Source organism: Pogonomyrmex barbatus, unplaced genomic scaffold, assembly GCF_055798465.1.
Source record: "Pogonomyrmex barbatus isolate J1 unplaced genomic scaffold, ASM5579846v1 scaffold6, whole genome shotgun sequence".
Classification (NCBI taxonomy): Eukaryota; Metazoa; Arthropoda; class Insecta; order Hymenoptera; family Formicidae; genus Pogonomyrmex; species Pogonomyrmex barbatus.
Genome location: NW_028297160.1, coordinates 11,004,104 through 11,022,962, shown reverse-complemented (window position 1 = coordinate 11,022,962; position 18,859 = coordinate 11,004,104). Strand labels below are relative to the sequence as shown.

The following is an 18,859-nucleotide window of genomic DNA, read 5'->3' as shown; positions in this document are numbered from 1 at the left end:
GAGTTTCGCTTGTTTGTGAAATAACGTGAATGTGTATATATATATAATATAGTTATTAAGTTATAATTAAAAAAATCTTTTTAAAATATTTTGTATAGTATGACGAATGACACACATGCGTGTACGCACACACGCACGTGCGCATACAAATCAAATCTGCAAATAACTTCAAAAAAGTGAGTAAATATAAATAATAATATCTCAAGATCAATTATAATCAATTAGATGTTCTACGAAAAAGTTTTAGATATTTGTATTCAGAAAAAATCCGATACCTTATTTCTCTTTTTTCTTTTTTCTTTCTTTTATCAAATAAATTGGAGTGTTACCGTATGAAAAACGAAGCATAGTAGTTGAAATGAGAAGTTTGGTATAATTGCAATTAATCATGATTATATTGTTGTGCGTGTAACTACGAGCGTCATATTCCAAAGATAGTATACGTAATTCTATGCGCGTGCAGGTACAGGTAAGCTTCTGAAAGCTTCTTTGGCAAGACTTGTGATCCTACACATATCTGCTTACAAGTGAAACGTCGAGGTGATATATTGTGCCTGAGTCTCGTATCGTAACAGAGGGCTGTCGGCAGAAATTCAAACATGGTTTGAACAATAAATGAAAGACATTAATGAAATTATTGAAATTTCAATATAATGAATTTCAAAATAGTGGATCTCTTACTTATACGTTTTTATGTATCTTTGAAAAAATAAATGAAAAGGCGTTCAAACATTACAGGTATTTACATAGCTATACATATATATATATATATATATATATATATATATATATATATATATATGTATATAGCAATTATAAATAATATATGTATATTAATTCATGTTTCTTCTGAAAGTTTTTAATCTTGTAAACTCTTAATACTGCAAAATCTTAAGCATTGTATGTTTATAATTGGATTTTCATAATTATGATTAATTATGAAAAATATTGCGAAACAACATTGCAGAGACCTGAATGGCATTTTTTTAGTATTGAAGAAATCATGGTATGAAAGAAAACAATAAAGAAAAGTTCTTTTTCGTATGTTCTTTTTCTTATTGAAAAGAATAATACGTTTTTGTTTTTAAAAAGTTTAAAATATTGTTTTCATATTGAGAATACTCTGAATCGATTTATGCACCAAGTATTCGTCACACCGTGTGCAATTTTTAATAAACAACTGCAAGTATAGGACTTCAACATAGCGGCCAAGTTCCTGCTAAAAATATCTGAATACGCCGCGTTGTACATCTCCGCTTCTCGCTTATGACAATACCGGCGTATTATATACGTGATCGGTTTCTCGTTGTATGACTAAATTCCATCGTTTCAAAGACAAACGGCCCGTATGTTCCATGCGCGCTGTAAAAGAAGAAAGAAAGGAGGGAACGAGGACGACGGACGAGCGAGACACATTGGCTGATTGTGAGTGTCAAGCGCACGTGACACTACCATGCTATGCACGAGAAGCAAACGCTAGTTATCTAATTTGCAAAAAAAGAAGGATAAGAAAAAGCTATAATAGACATGAGGAAAGGAGAGAGCGATTCTCAATAGTGAAAAGAATAAAGAGGTAGATCTATGCGATTGCCAAAAGGTCGCGGAGATGTCTTGACTGTGAACGAATACGGGGTACTAGGCCAATTTTGCCATCGGAATTTAAAATGTCTTCATGAATAAAAGTTTAAATTAGCCAGAGAGAGAGAGAGAGAGAGAGAGAGAGAGAGAGAGAGAGAGTGGGGGGGGGGAGGGCGGATCACAGCCGCGAACGGCTTGGCGAGACAGCGGGATACGAATCGACGGCGGCACATACGCTCGCTAGCTGCCGTCGCGACGCGTAAATCCAACATGACCGTAATGTCGGCTTGCACGCAGATGCGCATCGGTATAACTTTCAAATGTGAACGCAGATGCAATCTTGCGAGCTTTTTATCCGTCCGACAGTATAACGCAGAATGATACGCTGAATAAAAAAAATTTCAGGATATTATATCGGATGCTATATCGCGTAATGTTAAAACGAAAATAAATAAACGTTATCTGGAATTTTAATTATGCAAATTATATAAATTTTAAAAAAATTTTACATTATATTTGTTTGAAATTTACTTTATTTACACATTAATATTAATTTTTTACGAATGCACCTAGACGCATAAAAAATGTTATATAAAAATTATTCAATATATAGTATAAAATTTATAATTGGCAATGGCGCAAGTTTATTTGTGATTGTAAATGTGTTATCTAGCTATTTGTAAAAGAAAGTATAATTTTTAGAAACGATTTATCATACATATGTTCGTATGGATGCCCATAAATCGTGTATTATTAGTTTTTAGTCAATCGTGTCAGAAGGACAGATAAATTCATCGTTGCGGAAGAGAATCGATTTTAATTAACGTCATTAAGCGCTACAATTGACCATTTTCATACGAATTTTCATATCTGAGATATTTTTATAAATCATCTATTTTCATCGCAGCGCCATGCCCTTTTATACACATTGTTTCAATAAAACGAACGACCGACGAAGCGACGACGAGATACCTGCTCGTTGGACCGTTTCATTTGGCTTTGAATATCGACTTTATAGATGACTGCGAACGTTTTACAGGCGTGCACGGAACATCAACTGTTGTGGAATTAACAATATTAATGTTTCGAAATGTATATTGAACTCTAAATTCGTATTAAAATGGGTTTACATACAATTTAGGGTGATTAATGAAACACTTGCGATTTTCTGAAACGTTCGTTTAATAATTATAGATTTGATCTTAATTAAAAAATGATTTGGATATCACACATTACCATTACACACACACACACACACACACACACACACACACACACATACACACACACAATTCTTTCTTTTTCTTTTTCTTATATACTTCTCATGACAATTTTTTTCGAAAGAAAAATTTACTCATTAAACGATTTTTAATGTTATTATTTTATTTTACAGAAACTTAAATTATTTCATGAAATACGTGCGATATAAAAGAAAAAGTATCACCGATTTTTGAAAAATTTCTTATTTATACAGAGTGCCAGAGAGATTTACCGAAAGTGATCTTTCAGTCGCTCTATCTCAGCTCAGTCAATCTGTTTTTCCAATTTTAAACTTTACTATTCTGAAATTGGACATGCAATGATATTTATATACTGTGATTTTTCAACTTTGCTATTTTCAAGATAATATAAACAACTTTATCTGAATTTCAATTCATATTGTATTTCATGTGGAGATTTGTATATTTAATGATAAATAAAATTATTTAAGTTTAACTTTTATAATACCGAATGATATTTTTTTAATTTTTTTAATCTTACTCTTATTCTTTTATTATATCTTCTTTGTAATAATCAATAAAGAGTGCATTGTACTTGATTCGTTTTACATATGATATATTTAACGCAAGACTGATATTATATTCTTTAATACTGATAATGTTCTTTTTTTTGTTATTGACTTTTTACATTTTAAAATGTTACATCAATCCAAGTATTATTAAAATAAAATATATAGGATTTATGTAGCATTCGTTGTCTAAATTGTAAGAAACGATTGTAAGAAATTATTCATTGTTGCAGAAACTCCGCACATGAATTGAGAACTATTTCGTCTCTGTATATTGAACACATCATCATATCTTAAATTATTAATCACGGATCTTCTTTCCCTTACGTTCACATATTTTTGTGAGTATCTACCGTGTCAAAAATATAAAGAATCCGAAGAAGAATAAAAAATATAGAGAGGATTTTTCTTTTACTCATAAAGAAAAAAAAAGGAATCGCATATAGTTATGATTAAAATTCGCTCAGCGTCTGTCTTTGATAATATAAAAATATAAAAATATTGCATTTGTGTGCTTATAGATGAGATTTCTAAGATTAAATGCGATGTCATAAAAGATTTAATCGTATAATTAATGATTTCAAAATGTGTGACATGCTGATAGCATTGTATAAATTATATGTATAAGTTTCTGAGAAGTTAGTTAGTGTAGATAATTAAATGAATTGAGTGCGATTGAATTATTGCGAAAGATTTTGTAATAGATGTTCTTCCTATTCAAACAAACAATATTTGCTCGAATAAAAAAATGGACGAATGCGTAGATGCCACTCGATATGCCATACGCATTGTGATGTGACATGGTGACATTCTGTCGTTCTGTCGGATATCGTCAGCCTTGTTTTCTTGATTAGTTTCAGGGAAACAGAGCTCGCGAGTTTATTTGGTTTTATATTATTAAAAAGAGACATACAGAATGAAAAAAGGATATTGCGTATTTCGTTAACGTAGGCTTTGTCGAGTAACAAATGGGCAGCAACAGGTCCAGGATATAATCGTCAAGTTCTGCATCTTTTATTAGCGAAAAATCGACGTATACCGATGGATTTAATTGATGCACTCTCGGCTGCTGCCTTGCCTCGTTTCATTTCCTCGCTTTATTCGATTTTCTTTCTTGCGATTCGTGATTTATCTATCTTGTGTGCAGCCACATCATCTGATATTGAGCTGCCTTTTTATATGAATATATTGTAGCATGTACACCACAGCAGATTATAAAAAGTTCACCGACATCCTATACTTTTTTTTTTTGCCTGTACGGTATCTACATTGAAAATCGATATTTTCTATTAATAGACTTTTATTGTATATGATACAATTTTTTTAGGAGATTGTGTCATTAATTCTTTACCTTGAGGTTTTTTCGCTGAACTGTGTAAACTATTTTCATATTCGTGTGATAACATTGTGTAATTAATAATACGATTTGCATATTTTACATTTTTCAAAGTAAAATGTACAAAAGTATGAAATATATTATTGAATAATTGTAGTATGCTAATTAAAATTTTTTTTTCTATGTAAAATTATATTTGATATGAATGTGTCAAATACACATTGTAAAAGCAATTTTGCTTTTATTTTGCAAATTTCTATATATTTAAAATATAATTTTTATTTTTCTCTCTCTCTAAATTTTATTTCTCTAAAGTAAATAATATTTTTCTAAATTTTTTATAATGGGATTATTTTTTATCACAAATAACTTTTATTATTATAACTCTACTTTATTATTGTAACCTTTCTTGTGTCTTTGTGTTATAAGGAAATAACAAATAACTACATTACGTACGTAAAGTCTAAAGGATTTCAGAGTACATTCTTTGAGTTAAATTATGTCGATACCCACATATCTTAACCTATTTAAAGTTTAATCGCCCGGTTGTATTATGAGGAACTAACTTCAGACAATGCGTTCACTTGCCAAATATTCGCCAAGGCAAGATTCAACGCGTCTTTACGAGTTTCACATTTCATATTCAGTAATAGAAGTGAATATGTGTTAGTATTATCAGGAAGGGAGAAGGGAATCATCAATTGCCGAAGAAAGGATCAATTGCGTTAGTTGGTATGCATAATTGAAAATGAAATACACGCTGAATAATTCATGTCATTTTCTATCTTATATGTGACGAAAAATGCAATATTAGTTCAATAATTTAATTGTATATTAATTTCGTATTTGTGAAATTTACAGACAATTTAATAGTAATTTGGATTCTTAATAATGTTATGTTGTGCCCTATATATAAATTTACATTGAATTTTTAACGTCACTCAAACAAAGCAATATTTTTCTTTCAGAAACGCAGAAAACGTTGTTTAAAACGTTGCTATTTTATGAATTCGATATTTCTGTTTATTGTGCATTGAAATATGTAGATTAATTTCTAATATTTTATCTTTTCATAAAGTAATGTACGTTTTTCATAATATGTCAGTTTCTTTTATATAAATGACGTAGATCTACTTTGAACTGTTTTAAATATATTATAATGGAGCATTTGTATATTATATTGTTGATATAAGTTTTATATGTATATATATGTAAAATATACGAATAAGTATATAAAATATTATATAGACGTAATCTTTTATATATACATGGCATAGTATATTTAATGAAATCATCTAAAGTGGATTTACATTCTGTGTTTATAATAATAATAATTTTGCATACTAAATTGATAGATGAAGGTATTAGTCATCTTTATTATTTCATTTTATTATCTATATTTGCATAATTCATGTTTTTTATATTTAGAAAAAATTAACAGTTTTTTATAATAAATATATTTTTGCATCGTGCGCACGATAATTCTTTTCTGAATAATGTTCTTTATTAATTAAATTACAAATGTATTTAATTATATTTTAATAGAAAACTCAATGTGAGCAATTATCTTTTCCCTTTGCAATTCATTGCACTTTTTAATATGCAATTTTATAAATTAATATATAATAGTATCGAAACAGTGCAATCCTCAATCATATATAAATTGGTATGGAACAATTAATAAACGTTAGTGAGAATATAATAACTAATGAACAAGTTAATTTGTTTGTATACATTTATGTAACTAATTGTCTATTTATGGTGACTTGTTGTACATATTATTATTATATTTTAATAAGCATTTCACTCATACGCTTTTTGTTTTTTTTTTTAGAATTTAAATTAACTGATAATTTATTAATGCGGATTATAAAATAATGACGCTCCATGTTCTAATTGCATAATAATATTTTTTGCAATTAACACTATGTTCCAAATATCGACGATATTATTGAGATAAAGAGAAAAATTGAATTCAATGCCAATTATCTCTTGTTGTTTTAACATTTAAGAATTTTAAGAATTTGAAGAAACTTTACGCATTAATGCTTACATCGTTCAAAGGAAAATTTAAACATGTTTGGTTTTTAAATTTTTGTCTGCTTTTTTTTCTCATCGCTTGTTTTCGGGCTATTACCAGATTCCGACGATTGTGAATATTTTCGTGTTTGCAAGAAAGAATAATGTTAATAGCTAGAAACGACATGTTTATCGTCATGTAAAATAATTAACGAAATTCATTGTAATCGAGTTCTTGCGCATTTGTACAATTTGTACGTTTCGAGTTGGGACGATAGCGTCCGGTATGAAGCTCCAAATCGCAAAAGTTTGCACGAAACATTCCAAACGTTACGATCCTAAGTGCCGTCTAATGGAATTAAATGGGCCCAACGGATTCTATTACATCCGTTGCAAATGCTAATCTTGTAATTCCTCAGTTGAGATTTTAAAAGTTCATTATTTCAATGCTTGGAGCATGAATAACCGATATCACTTATTAAAAAAATTATAATTAATGGAGAAACAATTTTATATGTATATAATTTTGTAATCTACTCATATGCAGAATATTAAAATAATTGAAATATTGCAAATTTATTATTGTAATTTGTGGAATAATATATATGTACATGTACTAAAATGATAAAGGAAAAAGATGTGACGCTCTTTAGAAATGTTACTATATAAAATATTTAATACGTTAACATGTTACGTTAATATATGTAACAGAGAATACTAGAGCGTGTTATACTAGGTAAAGTCAGATAAAATGAAAAAAGGAAAGATAAAGAGAAGAAAACAACTTTATCAAATTGTTTGATATCAATTCAATTTAAAATGCAGTCTCGTTTTCTCGAATTGGTGAACAATTGGAAAATTCCAATTTTTGTATAATAAAAAAAAAAAAAAAAACAAGATCTGTCTGACTTCCTTTCGGCATTTCCTTCGAATACGAAAGGATTAATCTGAGTCGCAGTCGCTGCATCCCAAAGTATCCACTGTCTTGATAGGATTCAATATGACGCCGTTACTCCACGACCACCGGCGAGAAGCTGATTTTTCTTATGAATTTCAAGTCACGTTTTCTCTGTAACACGCTCGTCTTTGCCTAGTAAAAGCAGCATTACTGCCGCTTTTACAACGAACCATACCGTTGGTGCCTTCGCGTCGTCTACATATTGGCGTTTATTTCGACGATGTTTTCTATTTTACAGCTAATTATTTTATATGTTATAACAAACTACTTCATGTATTGAGTTCTCAAAACGATTTTATCTTGTCGCTAATCTTAAAGTTATAAAATAAATTAACGTTAACAGTTTAATGCATTTTAATGATAATACAAAAATGCCAATGTATTAATATTAAGAAAAATGTTTTTAACTAAAAAAATAGGACAAAATTAAATGTAAGAATCAAATTGATCTTTTTGATAATACGATTAATTTGCTTTAATCAAATTAATGATTCTTCAAACTCAAAAGCTCTATAGTGTGTGTTTTTTAATTTATTAATTTATAAAAATATAAATTATATTTGATATCAAATTATTTCTTTTTTTATCAATAATAATTGTGCAAATTATTGCGCGCGGATTATAAATATAAAAGTCACATTGACATATACCAATTAGAATTGAGATATGGCAATTAAACTGCGGTCTCAAATTTCATGAGTTACAGCAGATTGATTTGGCGCTTGTACTAATTGCGCTTGCGTGAATATCTAACGATTGTCGTAACATGTATATGTCGCATTCACGCATTCTCATCATTCGAAGATACTTCAATACCTTTAAGCGAGAACAACCAATAATTTATGACATTCTATGTCATAGAAAATAAAAAAATGATTGGTCTTTTTAGATTTTATATGTAAATTATCCTTTCTTTATATATAAATACTAATTCGAATATATAAAATAATATTGATTTTTATTAGTCTTGTAACAGTTTATTGAAACTGAAATTGATTAGGAAACTCGGAAATGTCAGTATCATCAATGTGACATCACTTGCTTTAAGTAAATTATTTACAACAAACACACGTGAATTATATACAACAATTTTGCTGAAATATCCGAAAATATTCTTTGAAATATTAATATATTAATGGGGCACATAATCAGGAAAAGAGCTCCTCCCACGAGCTTGTCAACCGGAAGCAGATTGCCGACATCTGTATTGGATTATTGATTTTATCACGTGGCTCGTTCTACACTGTTTCCTCAGTATCGTTCCCTGTATCGACATCCATAATGTCGGCCGTCTTCCATAATGTACAATATTGGTGATATATCCATACTGACAACCGGAGCCGGGGATTATCGTTGCGTTACGAATAAACCTTGTCTTGTCAGCAATGAAGACTCAGCCTTTAATACCTATGACGCGATCGTTGGCGTATATTGATCCTGTATTTTGGATTAATCAAGTTGCGCTTGGCAGAGGAACTAATTGCGATCTTATGCTGTGACAGCTCATATGACAGCCCATAATTCTCATTCACATATGAAGGCGAAGCTTATAATTTCGGTGTTACATGCAGAAAGCTCTTAAAAGCTTCAGTTGAAATATCGCTTCATATCAACTATCAGATATTTTATGTTTTATAATTCTTGAATATTTTCAATATTTCTGTTTTGTATGTTAAATATATTTTGTAATAATGAAAAATTAACCCGCGCACCGCCTTAGAACTTGTTTTGCAATGTGCAGTGTAGCGCTATGTTATATTACATATAGGATGGTTCAAACGGTAGATTCGAATCGTTATTAGGTAGCGATACAAGTTGCTCCACGTGTCACTGTCTTACTCATTGGAATTAACGCAATTACGAGGTCAAATTTCAAGTTTCAATTATTTCCTATATAAGAACATTGTTGTGGACTATCAAATATAGTTCTTGACTGTAAAATTTTATTTATCTCATTTGATAGATATATTAACTTATCAGCGTTAATGTTATAATTTCCTATTCAGCATTGCTGTATATTACATCTATATTGCTGTGGAAAATTATAATATTGATGTATGTTCACTGGGTTATCGATAGATTTAATTTTATGTCCAAAAGGAAATGTAAGGAAAGGAAATATATTATTTTTTATATTAATTATTATAAATGTACAAGCGTATCGTAATGCTATGCATGCTAATGCTAGCAAATTAAATATTGCTGAGAACATTGTTTAGATTCACATTTATGAATTATTCATTTATTTTAATTGCAATATTTTAATTGCAATATCGAAATTATAACGTAGAAATTTTGTTGGAAAGCGTAAATAATCATGGACGCGATATGCGTAAAGAAATTTAATTTGGCAAACGACAAATTTACTAGCACCACGTAAGAGACATAAATCGGTGCGTAATTCTGGTAATGGCACAGGGTTGCATTCGTGCATGCGCACTATTGCAGCAATTGTATGTAGGATATCGTGTCGCGTTTGAGCGCGTAATTTCCTAATTGCAGACCTGAAATCGATCGATCTGACGATTTGAATCACACGCGGTTACGGGACATTTCAATATTATTACGATACATCATTCTCTTTTTTCCCGAAAGTGACTCACATTCAATTAAATTTCTTTTTACAATCAAGAATAACAGAATCATAAAATGAGTATGTGTCGCTCAGAGTAATTTGATGATTTTTTTTTTGTATTTTCAAAAGAGTTCTATTATGCTTTCTTATTTATTTTGTATTATATGAAAAATATTTTTTTTCTTTTTATACAATTTTTTAAGTTATAATATTTTTGCATTTATTTGAATATTTATTTGTATAAATGTCCTAGTAACATAAACTAATGATACTAATAATACGTATCAATAAATCGAAATACGAAAGCTGATATTAATTGTGTATATGCTGAGCAAATTGATGAGTAATCCAGGAGTATAATAATTCATGCCAGTTAAGCCTCGGAAATGGACGAAACACATTTTCATGATAATAATAATAATCTCATCAATTTGCTATATATTTAAATGTTTCGATGATACGCTTATTGGACAAATTAATTTTACAGTAATTAAATGGAATTTTGATATTTGTATTGCAATTAATATCGTACTTTCGATAAAAAAAATCGACCAAGACGTGTTCTAAACTATAATAATAATAATAATAATAATAATCACTATATAAATCACTATAATAATAATATCATAATTTTGACATTATCAAATTTATAGTTACTTTGAAATGATTGTTTAAATTCTTATGTATTCAATTGTATTTCATCTTGTATTTTCTTTGAATACAGATTCATATTTAAGCATATGGTCACAATTTGGTATCATAAAACATATTCTTCATTACAATAGAATCGTTTGTATTTATAGCAAAGTTTATCTTTTACATTTTTTTTTATTAGAAATATGTTATTATAATAATAATAATAATAAGAAGATGCAGTAGTACACACACACACACACACACACACACACACACACACACACACGCGCGCGCGCGCGCGCGCGCGCGCGCGCATATTTCTGGTATTTAAGGCTTTGATTTAATGCAACTGTGAGATTGGTCCGTTTTCCCGAACGAGTTGGATTAAATAAAACAAAGAACATCTGACGTCTTGTCGCTTAATTTTATTTTTACAAAATTATGCAAAAAAAACCGATATTGCATTCCTGGCGGCAAAATGTACAAGAAGACAGCCGATGTATTTCCGTGTTGTCCTCTTACATAAATACTTGGCGCACGTCGCTAAGATACCTCAATGACTACGGGGGTGTTTCATCCTCGGGCATGACGTCCAGCATCTCTTATAGATCGACGATTCCGGTGAGTTGATGGACGATAAAAACAGAAATTGCCAACGCCACCGATCGTCGATAGAACCCTTCTGCGTCTTCTCTGAGTGGTCGTGTTATTTACAGAGTGAAGAGTGGTGTTTTACGATTGCATGGAAATGCATTGCGGTTCGGAATGATGAGATTCTGAAGGACATACGTACAAATAAAGGCTACGGTTTAAAGATATATTTATAATAACTTGTAATATTTCCAAGACTACTCCACTACCTTGCGAATTTTCCTTGTATAATTTAGCGTAACATCGCAAAAATTTTTAATGTAACTTGCGAAACACATTTTAATATAATATTAGGGTATACGATCAAGTTATTGGATCAAATTAAACAGCAGAGAGAAAGAGAGAGAGAGACTTTTTCTCGTTGCTAAATCTTTAACTTGTCACCCGCATTTTTGATACACATTAATATTCACGCGCAAACTGCGCGTGTCTCATATTTTCATGCGTTGAAAACATATGCGAGTAACCCATATTCGCCATATCGCATACAATTAAAACCGCCGCGTTTGCAATGTGTCACCCCATGACAGCGGTTATCGTGGGGTACTCCGGGGGAATATAACACCGGTGCATTCTATGTAGTGGCGTCGAGGCAACAAAAAACGTCGTAAATTTTATCGCATATTTCTGAACGCTATTTCGCACGTCCCATTGAATTTTTCTCTTTTCGCGATGAGTTATTTTATTGTGGCTATTTTGTTCGGTTCTTCATAGATGTAGAAGTAAGCTTTTCCACGGAGCAGTCTTCGGCACTCAGTTGTAATTGTGTTCAATTTCTTATCGAGATTAATCGGCGGCCTTTTTTAAAGCCTCGTAACGTTACGGGTCCTCGTTCCGGGAAATCGGTGTGCGTTTAAAGTTTAAAGTTTACTTTCGAGATATCATCGATCGTGCGAAGCGATGGCTTTGAAACTCGATACGTTTTGCAATGCAGGCTACTAATCAAGCACGGAGCTGGAAGCTCCCCGAGCTCTTTACATAAAAGCGCCATCGTCTTTAGCGCGAGTCTCGACTGCAAGCGGCAAGCTGCCTTCTTTCATTCTCCGCCCTTTTTTACGTTGCTCTGGTCTAGCGAGAACATAAATAACGCTTACGCTAAGAATATATTCGCGAGATATATTGCCACTTGTTGACTCGCGCGCACGCGTGAACGTATGGGTGGCACGTTATGTAATAACGATACGAAATACGACACGCTTCCGTGTGTCCGTCTCTCTTTTGCCATCAAACAGCCCCCCTCGGGCAGAAACTTGTTTTTTGTTGCTGGACAAACTTGGGAGAAGGGATTTTTGCTCTACCTTGGAGCTAATTTTTATGTCCACGCGGCTTACACGGCGCGCGATGAAGAAAAATGTGCGACAAAAAGCACGAGCAGCATCGCGGCACGATCGTTAATCACGATCCGTGAAATATATTTCCATGGAGAGCGAGTTACCTCTTCCCGCTCCCTTTCCTCTGTTGTTTGGCCCGCTTGAAATTGTATCTTGTACGACGTAAGTAGTACGAGGAATTGCAGTTTGTCTCGGATGAGTTGCCTGCACGTAGGTTGTTACGATAGGCGGGTCGGCGGCGAGGGCATCTGCATATACCGCGGGAACGGTGTTCCCCATCGCCCGGGGCTAAGCTACATCGACCAACGCAGTAGTCTAATCACGATGCTCCAATTACAGATCAACAAAGTATTAATTGGACGTTGCAGCACACATCGCGAACGTTGTGAGTGTATTTGTGTTTGCCGTATTGTGTGAGTGTATTTGCGTTCCGTCGTACCGACTTCTCGTCGTACCGTAAGACACTTGTAGTCTTGTAACGTGAAATAATAATCTTGCACGGATATCGGATCGGGTTTTCAAACGGGTTTTGAAACGCAAAAAAGTGTATATTACTTTTAAGCAAACTCCCCCCTTATCCCTTTCTTTTCAACATTTTTGATTCTCGAGATAATCGATCGAGATTATTGTAGTATTATTTCTGTGCAACGAGATACAGTGCTCAAACAAATCAAGACGTTACGAAATGGTAAAAAATAGATTTAAATCTTTCTGAATGTTGCGACTGTGTACACATATACTTTAATATCGTAGAAACTATTGGATTTTTTCATGTCTTTTATCAATTTTTCCACTTTACGTTATTCTCCTCTATATTAGTGGATTATTCATATTTTTATATAGGATTTTTGATCGTTTATCGTCTGTCAATATTGGTATTCCTTGCGTGATGGAAAGGTTAAACATTTACTTCATTTTGTGCGGCCATAGTGCCGTTGCTATGCAAAATTAAATCTCGTGAAATCTTTCTATGCTTAGAAATTTAATCAAAGAGAGGATAATAAGCTTAGAGAATTAAAAGCACTTATTATTTTATAAAGTATATTTTGTTAAAGTAAAAGAAAATCAATTGAAACAATTAGCTTAAAAGTATTATTTGTAATTGTATAGTCTTTGCTGTGTTTGCTTAAAGAATTTTGAAATTAAATTCTTTGGAAATTGATTTTCGTAAAAGAAAAGAAAGAAACTTGCGTACCTTAGTACCTGTCGTCATAGAAGTCGTTTACTTCGCTTCGACATAAGAAGATCGTTATGCAAACGCTTGCACCTTGGCAATTTCTGAAGTGGTAAACTTGCCTCGCCATATTGGCGTTGAAGTGCGCGCAGTTTCCTACGAAACACTCTTCATTGTCGCTATAAACTTAAATGTCGTGACGAAGTTCAGAGGTTCTACGTCTTTCAGAGTTTCTCAGAGGCTTTTCGGCACCTCGCATGCTTGACAACGTTGCGTATCAAGCATACGGTACAAGTTGCTGTGGAGATTGTAAGACAATTATGCGCTGCATTTTTCATTTATTAGTTTTGAAATAAAAGTGTTATAACTTTTTTGCTTTTCATTTTTCATTTTTTTTTCTATTTCCTTAATTATCATCAAATTAATTAAATAATTATCGGAAATGATTTAAAAGGCGTATATTGTACGCTTTTAATTTTCATTGCGATATTTATTTCCTAGAATATCATTGCATCATTACGATTGATTATTTTTAAGACATATATTTTCCGAAAGAAAATAGACTGGGACGTTAGTCAATTATTAGTTCAATTTTACGAAAATGATTATTTTTTTAAAGTTCACCAGGCAGTTTTATCGGTGTAATAAAATTTCTTTCTTTTCTTGCTCCCTTCGCTACGAGGCACTTTCGGCACAAAACCGACCTTCTTTACTTACTCAGCAAATGTCTTTCTTTTATGCTCACGACCTCCGATTAAATCTAAATTCAGCAAGGTCCATTTAAATTCGCATCGGCAGCACTTTTCCGTAGTCGCGCAACGACGTGTTTTGTTATATTCGTATGTTTCGAGTCGTCCGAGTATAGTGGCTTTATCGCCGACCTGTGGCGTGTGTGACGACGACGACCACGAATGAGGTTTCGGACCGATGCAATTTCCGCGGCCACGATCCGCAGAATAGTAACGAGTAAGAAAAACGAGCGAGGATAAGTGGAGAGAGATGACGGATGACACACCGCCACGCAAAGTCGCACTTGACAGTCGCGCAATAAGACAAGGATTGCTACAATATATACATCACCGTATATACATCACTGTATTAATTAGTTTTAATTAGTAAAACAAGCTTCAATGTTGCAAACGTCTTTCTTGCACTCTGCTGTTAAAATTTCTAAATAAGATTCTGTATGTAATAGAGTTTAATTAATCTTAATAATCTACACACACACACACACACACACATATATATGTATTAATAGTTACAAATTTTAAGATATTTTAATATTTGCAAAAGTTATGTGCGTTGATAAAGGATATCAAACAATTTAATACTTTAAAGGTATCGATCCAAAGAAGAGAGAGAGAGAAACTGTAGAGTTTTCTGTATGATGCAAGTTAGCGGATTCACAATCCTAGCGGATTTAGTCTACTTGATAGAGGTGTATGTAGAGTGTTTTGCTGCAATTACGAGCTTTCAAAAAGAGTGCTTCGAAAGCAGTCACTCATGACATTATACATAACTAGATATCGCGTACACATTTACAATTTACATTTGTTACTAGATCGTATACAGTAAACTGTAGTATAAATAAAACATATTGTATTGTAAAACCCATTTTTTTTGTTTTTTTTTTCGTTTTTGTTTTTTTTTTTTCCAAAGATCTATACAAAACTATGAAACAAAAAAAGTGTCGCGTGTTTTACAATATATAAAAATATATAACGTATCGAGATGTTAGATGAGTTACGAGACTTGAATATAATATTTTTGAAACATTGTATTGAAAACTTGGTATCAAATTATTGATCTTTTAAAGCTAAATGATGATACTTTATCGAACGATATTTTTTTTTTAATTTGCTGTAATATCATGATAAGTATCGTATTAATAGTTTTTGTCTACCGTTGAGAGTTTGGATGTTGCCGTTGTTTTCCTATTAACGTGAAATCTAAATTTATTGTTAAATTCCTTCGGTCTAATCTGTATAGTGCACGCCAAGTTATCGCGATCGCCGTATCACACGCGGGGCGAACGAACGAGACTCGGACTTTATCTGCTCAATCCCGGCGCCGTCGTGCAACCGCCAGCCCTTCGTGAAGGGGTTAACCGAATCCATTAGATATTCCAGCCAATTACACGGCGGAGAGTAGCGGTTCTATCCGGGAAGGAAGGAAGGAAGGAAGGCGATCGTGAGGCGCGCGCGGTCGAGAGACGGGAGCCGACCGAGCCAACGTGGTGAGAAGCGAGGAAGCCGGTGCACCATGTTGCAACATTAGAGATACTCAAATCAGAGAGAGAGAGAGAGAGAGAGAGAGAGAGAGAGAGAGAGAGAGAGAGAGGGGAGCCTGGCCGCGCTTCTATTATTATAATTTATTTCAAAAAATTCGATACTTAGAATTACCATTAAAATCAAATTTGACATTGAAATAAAAATTGAAATTATAATCGAGATTAAGAAAGAGATTATCTTGAAACTCAAATTAAATTTAAAATTAAGATTGAAATTAGAACTGATTGAAACTGTAGTAAGTATAAGTTTCAACTTGTCGTTACCTCATTATCAAAATTTGATATTTGTTAAATTACTTATAAATAATTTCATATTACTAAAACTTTTACAAATTAAGAAATTCATCAAGATATATTTTACTTAAGTTTAATGATGGATTTTTGGTTGAAGTTTTGGTTGGATTTCAACCAAATTTCAACTCGAATTTCTTTATGTATCGCATTCGCAACTATCATCGAGCACGGAAACTGCGGTGGTTTCCCACTCCTAATCCTGGCTTATAGCGACAATCAGACCTGGCACTGACGAACAGTGCGACGAGACTGTAGTCCATCGACGTACTCTTGATATTTCGACTCCTCATCCGTCAGTTAGATTGTGAAAGATAGTTCGTCAGTTTGATTCATTGCCGAAAGCACATTCGATTCCGAAATATCCATTATTCCATATAATGCATAAAGTGTTAATTAAAAAAAAGTTAATTCTTATTAAGTACATTATGTATCATAAAATTTATAATATGCATATATTAAGCTAGTGAAGTAATGAAAATGTATCATCAATGGACAATAGTATAAAAAAGCAAATGATGATAACTTAATGATATCACGATTTTAATATAAACTAATAATAAAAATAGCGAAAAATATAAAACTTCTTGCTAGTCTAATTTGTAGTGTAATTTGAAATTTCTAAAATACTTATTTGTGTACATAAATCGATATAATTTTATAAAGTTAAAAGAAGAGATTTCTGAGTACCTCAATTCACTTAAGTTACTATTGTTATTACATTATTTAGATGTTAGTGCATGTTGAATACCGTTCGTTTCAGAAGCACATATATGGTAAGATTTAATCGACATCTGTGTAACACTCTAGCGAATTACAGTAACTGCGGACTGTATCCCTGCGTTAAAACACACGCACGTGGATATGGGCATCATGTGAAATTGCAGACAGTTCTACTCTTACCATAAACCAAATGTAACCATAAGCCGGATTAGAGATTCATAACCCGCCTTTATTCTCCCTAGAGCGCTGATTCGTCCAAAGCGAAAGCGTTGACTAATCTGGCTCGAGAATATTTCATTCATGTGAATTCGTGAATTCGATATTGATCCAAGTTTCTTGCGCCTAATATTTTTTTAATGAATATTTACAAAATAATATCTACATTTTCGGAAAGATTAATATGAAATTATTACACAGAGCCATACAAAGACATAAATAACATTACCTAGTAATGTAAGAATTGAATCCTCTGTCTGGTTTTCGTAATGGCGACATCAGAAATAATTTCTCCTGTTGTGAAACGTACCAACTTTTCTAAAAGTGAAATATTTATGTGCTTTCACATTCGAATTGGGACGCGACAACGCTAACCGAAAACTATGCGAACACTCTTGGGAAACTTTTCGTCTGATTTCGTGTAGTCACATTGTGAGAATTTCTGACATAATTCACAAAATTGCGTTATTTTTTTTGTATTTTTATGATTAATCGCACAAATTTCAGTTTCGAAATTTGGAAATATATATATATATATTTTATAATCATAAGTAAATTATAAACTTTCACTATGTGAAAACTTGGAGCATATTTATTTTATATATAATATTAAATATGTAAAAGAGTAGACATTTCGTATACAAAACATGAATAGAATTCCTATCAATCATATCATAAAGAGAAAATGGTGGGTATGATATGTCATATAAAACGAAGATCGATTAGTACGATTTCCACTGATACCCACTTTGAATAGTAATCGATACGACACCTGTTGATGGATCACATTGTCAATTGCTACTATTACATTTCTAGAAAAAAATAAAGCAGTTTATATTTTAAGAAGCAGTATATAATATTCGTATATATATTTTATTCTTTCATTAGTCTGTGTCGATATTTGATGCTACTTTTGCCACCATCTTCTTTCTTCTCATTTTGACTCAAAGTAACTAGGAAAAATAATCCGAAATACAGAAGGGGGAGGGGGGGGGACGAGAGTTTGGAAGCGTATTGTCGATACGAAAATATAAAGTGTATCTATATGCTGCGCTAGGGTGAGTATTTCGAAGACGCAACCACAATTTCTCCCTAGAGTCGTAAAGTTTCGTTTCTGGAAACGAGAAGAGAAGATCCTATTTTTTTCTTTTTTCACCGTCGACCCCATTGGACATCTCCCTTTACCTCTCAGGAGTTTGTCGATGAGTATCGGGTATGTGGCGCACGTTTCCATCGTGAGATATAAGGATAGTCGGTTGCTAAGTTTCACTAGCCTAGTTAGGTCGATCGCG

At 32.3% G+C, this 18,859-nt stretch overlaps 2 long non-coding RNA genes across 9 annotated transcripts in view; one reads left to right on the top strand and one right to left on the bottom strand.

Moving 5' to 3' along the window:
- The window catches only part of LOC105422040 (uncharacterized), a 132,724-nt gene that overhangs the window by 13,662 nt on the left and 100,203 nt on the right, over window positions 1-18,859 (top strand). Inside the window, exons 3-4 of one of the 8 annotated variants that reach the window (XR_016140622.1) lie at window positions 99-176; window positions 464-733. The exons of 4 other annotated variants lie outside the window; for them this stretch is intronic. This is a non-coding gene — a long non-coding RNA (uncharacterized LOC105422040). Of the gene's footprint in view, window positions 1-98; window positions 177-463; window positions 734-2,971; window positions 3,296-3,600; window positions 5,103-16,036; window positions 16,376-18,859 lie in introns of those variants that run through there. 3 more of the 8 variants (XR_016140630.1, XR_016140625.1, XR_016140623.1) reach the window with 3 other exon arrangements.
- LOC105422041 (uncharacterized) lies at window positions 11,295-15,052 on the bottom strand. Its single transcript, XR_016140634.1, has 2 exons — window positions 14,069-15,052; window positions 11,295-11,667 (listed from the first exon to the last, which is right to left on the bottom strand). It is a non-coding gene; the product is annotated as an uncharacterized LOC105422041 (long non-coding RNA).